Below are 5,820 nucleotides of genomic sequence, written 5' to 3'. Positions count from 1 at the left end.
TTGCTTCTCAAATTTAATCCCAATCAAAACGCCAGGAGGCTTTTTTGTAGAAATTGATAAGCTAATTACTAAATTCATGTGGAAATGCAAAGGACCTAGAATAGCCAAATCATCTCAAATAAGAACTAAGTTGGAGGCCTAATGCTACCTGATTTCAATAATTATTATAAAGCTATAGTAATCAAAATGTTGTTTTGGAACAAAATAGGGAGTCCAGACCCATAGAACAGAATAGAGAGTCCGGACTCATGGAACAGAACAGAGAGTCCAGAAATAAGCCTCCCATGTATGGACAATTGATTTTTCATAAAGGTGCAAAGACAATATAATGAAGAAAGGACGGTCTTGTTAAAGAAATGGTGCTGGAACAATTGGACATCCATATGCAGAAAAGATGAACTTGGAGCCATACCTCACACCATATACAAAAACTCAGAACAGATTACAAAACCTAAAACCATAACACTTTAAAAAAGAAATCAGGAGAAAATCTTTGTGACCTTGTGCATAACTGGGTTAGGTAAAGACTTCTCAGATACAACACCAAAAGCACAATCCATAAAGAAATAATTTGATAAATTGGACTTCATTAAATTTTAAAACTTTGGCTCTTGAAAAGACATTGTTAAAAGAATAAAAAGACAAGAAACAAACTAGGAGAAAATATTTGCAAAGCATTTATCAGATAAGGGACTTGTATCCAGACTATGTAAAGAACTCTAAAAACTCAACAGTAAAGAGCAAACAATGCAATTAAAAAAAAAAAAAAAAAGACTAAATATTTGAACACACACTTCTCCAAAGAAGATACATGAATGTCAAAGAAGCACATACAAATGGTGTTCATCAAGAGAATGAGAAGGCAAGCTACAGACTGGAGAAAATATTTGCAAAAGACATACTTGATAAAGGACTATGTCTTAGTCTGTTTGGACTGCTATAACAAAAATATAAACTGGGTGGCTTATAAACAAATAACTTATTTCCTATAGTTCCAGAGGCTAGGGATTCTAAGATCAAGGTGCCAGCATGGTCCAGTGAGGGCCTCCTGGAGTAGAAAGGGATGGGTTGTTCTGTGGGGCCTCTTTTATAAGGGCACTAATCCCAATCTTGAGAGCACCATCCTCATGACCTAATCACCTCCCAAAAGCCCCACCTCCTAATACCATCATTAGGGATTAGGATTTTAACATAAGAATTTTGGGTGGACACAAACATTCAAGTCATAGCAGACTTATCCAAAATAAACATAGAAGTCTTAAAACTGAACAATAAGAAAACGAACAACCAGATTTGAAAATGTGCTGAGGCCCTTAACAGACACAATCATTGAAGAAAATAAACAGATGGCAAATAAGCACATGAAAAGATGCTCCACATTATATGTCATCATGGAAATACAAATTAAAATAATGAGATATATCACTACACACCTAATTAGAATGCAAAAATTCAAAACGCTGACAATACCAAGTGTTGACAAGAATGTGGAACAAGAGGAACTCTCATTCATTGCTGGTGGGAATGCAAAATGGTACAGCCACTTTGGAAGACAGTTTGGCAGTTTCTTACAAAGCTAAACATACTCCTACACATGATCCAGCAATCCTGCTCCTTAGTATATACTGAAATGGGTTGAAAACATGTACACACAAAAATCTGCCCAGATGTTAATAGCAGCTTTATTCATAATTGCCAAAACTTGGAAGCTTCCAAGTCCTTTAGTAGGTGAATGAATGAACTGTGGTACATCCAGACAATGGAGTATCATTCAGCGCTAACAGAAATGATCTATCAAGCCATGAAAAGACATGGAAAAGGCTAAGTACTATACGGTTCTAAGTATGTGACATTCTGTAAAAGGCAAAACTATGGAGACAGTAAAAAAAATTAATGCTTGCCAGGGGTTGGGGAGAGAGAGGGATGAACAGGTGGAGTGAAGAGGATTTTAGGGCAGTGAAACTATTCTGCATGATACTATAAGGATGGATACATGTTATTATACCTTTGTCGAAATCATTATACATTTGTACAACACCAAGGGTGAACCGTAATGTAAACTATAGACTTTGGGTGATAATGATGTGCACGTAGGTTCATTGATTATAACTAATGTGCCATTCTAATGTGGGAGGGAGGAGTCTGTGCTTGTGTGGTTTCAGGGGGTATATGGGAACCCTCTGTACTTTTCAATCAATTTTCCTGTGAATCTAAAACTTCTCTAAAAAAATAAAGTCTATTTTTAAAAAGTGTTCAATATCATTAGGCATTAGGGAAGTACAAGATAAAACCACAGTGAGAATCCACTACCTGCCTATTATGTTAAAATTTAAAAAGGTTGACCATACCAACTGTTGGCAACAATATGGAGGAAGTGAAACTCTCATATACTGGTGTAGCCATTTTGGAAAAATGTTTGGCAGTTTCTTAAGAAATTAAACAGACTCCTACCATATGATCCAGCCATTTCACCTTTAGGTATTTACTTCAGAGAACAGGAAAGATGTATCTAATAAAGACCTGTATACAACTGCTTATAGCAGCTTTATTTGTCTTGTTTTCTTAATCCTTTTAACTTTATTTTTGTAAGTGCTAGTCTTTTTTTTTTTCTTCTCTTTTTAAATTTTGGCCACACCGCACAGCTTGTAGTTTTTCAGTTCCCTGACCAGAGATTAAACCTGGGCCACGGCAGTGAAAGCCCAGAATCCTAACCACTAGACAACCAGGGAACTCCCTCAGCTTTATTTGTAATAGCCCAAAACTGGAAATAATCCAAATGTCCATCAACAGATGAATAGTTAAACAAATTGTAGTATATCCATAAAATCAAAACTATTTACCAATAAAAATGAACTACTGATGAAACAACATGGATAATCATTATGCTGATTGAAAGAAGCCAGACAATAAAACAGTACACATTGTATGATTCCATTTAGAGTCGATCCTGGAAAAACATCGGTTTGAACTGCCTGGGTCCACTTACACATATTTTTCTCAATAGTAAATGCTACAGTACTACACAATCTGGGGTTGGTTGAATCTGAGGATATGAAACTACGCATACAGAGGGCAGACTGTAAGTTATACAATTTTTGACTGCGCAGAGAATTGGCACTCCTAACCCCCACTTTGTTCAAGGATCAACTGTATATAATAATCTAGAAAATGCAAACTATAGTGACAAAGCAGAGGATGGTGGGGGAGGCAGGGAAGGATGAGCGGAAGAACAGATTAAAAAAAGGGGCCAAGGAAACTTTTGGGGATGATGGATATGATTATTATTTTGATTTTGGTGATGGTTGAATGGATGTATACATATGTCAAAATGCATCAAATTGTACATTTTATTTTTTTAATATTTATTTATTTGGCTGTGCTGGGTCTTAGTTGCAGCACGCGGGATCTTCAGTTGCGGCATGTGGGATCTTTAGTTGTGGCTTGTGAACTCTTAGTTGTGGCATGTGGGATCTAGTTCCTGGACCAGGGATCGAACCCAGGCCCCCTGCATTGGGAGTGCAGAGTCTTAGCCACTGGACCACCAGGGAAGTCCCAAATTGTGCACTTTAAATATATGGAATTTACTGTATACCAATTATAACCTCAGTAACGCTGTTTAAAAGAAAGAGAGCTATCATCCATCATAGAACAATTATTAATGCTATCTCAATTTTGAAAAAGCTTTACTGGAATTCTTTTTTTTGACTGCGTTGGGTCTTCATTGCTGCATGCAGGCTTTCTCTCTAGTTGCAGTGAGCAGGGGCTACTCTTCCTTGCGGTGCGCAGGCTTCTCATCGTGGTGGCTTTTCTTGTTGCAGAGCACAGGCTCTAGGCGCACACGGGCTTCAGTAGTTGCAGCACGAGGGCTCAGCAGTTGTGGCTCATGGCTCTAGAGCGCAGGCTCAGTAGTTGTGGCGCACGGGCTTAGTTGCTCCATGGCATGTGGGAATCTTCCCAGACCAGGGCTCGAACCCGTGTCCCCTGCATTGGCAGGCAGATTCTTAACCACTGTGCCACCAGGGAAGTCCCTACTGGAATTCTTATCACCAAATTAGCAAGAGTGGTGTCTATATTTGAGAAGAAAAATCTACCCTTACTTTAGAAACTTGCTTGAAAATTTTTCAATTACTTTATGGCATGGTCTCCGTGGCAATTTCAACTTCAGTGAGCTGTTTATTTCTATTTGCCTTAATAGTTCTCCTACCTTTACATGTCACTGTTTACTTTGTCCCTGAACACCCTGCTAGTCTCCACAGTTTCCCTGGCGTCACCCCTCTCCATGTACCACAGGGATTAACTATGAGCTCAGAGGAAGTGAAGGATGGGAAGTGGGGGACAGGTAGAGTAGTTTTATTAGAAGACAAGAGCAGTCAGCCTAGAAAAAGATCGTTTGGAGCTGGACTAAACCCATCACCAGGATTCTGAGCTTAAAACCACTCCCAGATCACCAGTAACACTGGATGCTGATGCTACCCTATCTTCTGTTTGCGTTTATAATCAGGTTTTGACAATAGCCCAAGCTCCCAAATAGAAGAGTGAGTTATAGGAAGAAACACACAGTACTCAAGAAAACAATTACATGCATGTAACTTACACCGACTAACTTTTTAAAAAAAAATTGATTAATTAATTAATTAATTTTTGGCTGTGTTGGGTCTTCGTTTCTGTGCGAAGGCTTTCTCTAGTTGTGGCAAGCGGGGGCCACTCTTCATCGCGGTGGGCGGGCCTCTCACTATCGCGGCCTCTCTTGTTGCGGAGCACAGGCTCAGTAGTTGTGGCTCATGGGCCTAGTTGCTCCGCGGCATGTGGGATCTTCCCAGACCAGGGCTCGAACCCGTGTCCCCTGCATTAGCAGGCAGATTCTCAACCACTGCGCCACCAGGGAAGCCCCCGACTAACTTTTGAATAGTGAGAGCATGGGCTGCTTCTCAGCCCCAATGGAAGTCACAGCAGAGATGATCACCTTGCTATGCACATGGTAGTAATATCAGGAAATCGTAAGTAGCAACTGAATAACCAATCAAACAAAAAAGAAGGTCCTTACCTAGCTTATGCCTTCTCTTTGGCTTGGTATAAAATCAAATCTCTGATATTTGGAATAAAGTCTTACTTCCTTTCTGCTATGTCTGCTGAATAAGGCAAGTATTAGAAAGCATCTAGTCTAGTAAGTGTCACGGGCCTCTTGGAGTTGATTTTGCTCTGGGACCTTTGGCTGTCAGGCCCGGCCCAGACCAGCAAATTAACGTTTTTTTTCTAGGCTAAATTATTATTGTTGTTACTATTATTATTACTTCAACATGCCTCCTACCTCCTGCTATTGAGCTAAGGTGGCTGGGGACTTTGGACTGCTGGGTTCTTCTTGCAGGTGACAAAGCATACCAGGTTGCGGAATACGGACAAGTGTCCAGGTGCTCGGTGGGCAGTACTGTGAACTAGGAGATGACCAGAGTTATGACTCAAATTTGCAGTTGAGGGAACAGAGGCCTAAGCCTCAGCTAACCAGATTCCCGACATGCTGTGATTTGCCTGAATGGGCGTCGTAGGCGGAGGGGCTGGGGTGCGTTTGGGTAAGGGGTTCGTAATTTGGAGCGCGACCGACCTGGGTTCGAACAGAGCTCTGCTACTCAGTGGCTGTGAGCCTCCCACACGCGTCCTCTAGGACCCTGGGTTTCCTCCTCTATCCGCCGGCCGAGGTGCTAGGCGTCGACGCTCAGCTCTTCACGCCCGCGGCCCGGCGCACAGGAAGCCCCGAGGCGGGGAGGGGCGCCGCGCCGACGGCCCCTGCCGGCCGGCCGGGCTCCCCGCGCTGGCGGGCCCGCG

The sequence above is a fragment of the Balaenoptera borealis genome (genome assembly GCF_965194805.1).
Source record: "Balaenoptera borealis genome assembly, chromosome: 3".
Taxonomy (NCBI): domain Eukaryota; kingdom Metazoa; phylum Chordata; class Mammalia; order Artiodactyla; family Balaenopteridae; genus Balaenoptera; species Balaenoptera borealis.
This window is presented reverse-complemented; position numbering follows the sequence as displayed.